Here is a 331-nt window from a genome sequence, read left to right on the forward strand (position 1 = left end):
GAGCCAGACCAGAGTAGGCAGCACCGGTGTCCTTGGGAAAGGCTCATCCCGAGCAGGAAAACAGCCCTTCAGCATCTCCTGGGGACGCTCAGGCTCTCCCTCCCCAGTACCTGGGCAGCGTGGGTGGCCCAACTGTGGTTGGGATGGGTGTGAGCAGGGGGTGGGATGTGGTTGGGATGGGTGTGAGCAGGAGGAATGCAGAGCACGGGGACTTGCCCAGCTGTCCCCGACTCTTACTGCCGCTGCGTGCCTGCCTGGCTGGTGTGGGGCAGGAGGAAACATGGGGCTAGAGCCAGACCAGAGCAGGCAGCACCGGTGTCCTTGGGAACGG

This window comes from Buceros rhinoceros, unplaced genomic scaffold (assembly GCF_000710305.1).
Source record: "Buceros rhinoceros silvestris isolate BGI_N320 unplaced genomic scaffold, ASM71030v1 scaffold22084, whole genome shotgun sequence".
Taxonomy (NCBI): Eukaryota; Metazoa; Chordata; class Aves; order Bucerotiformes; family Bucerotidae; genus Buceros; species Buceros rhinoceros.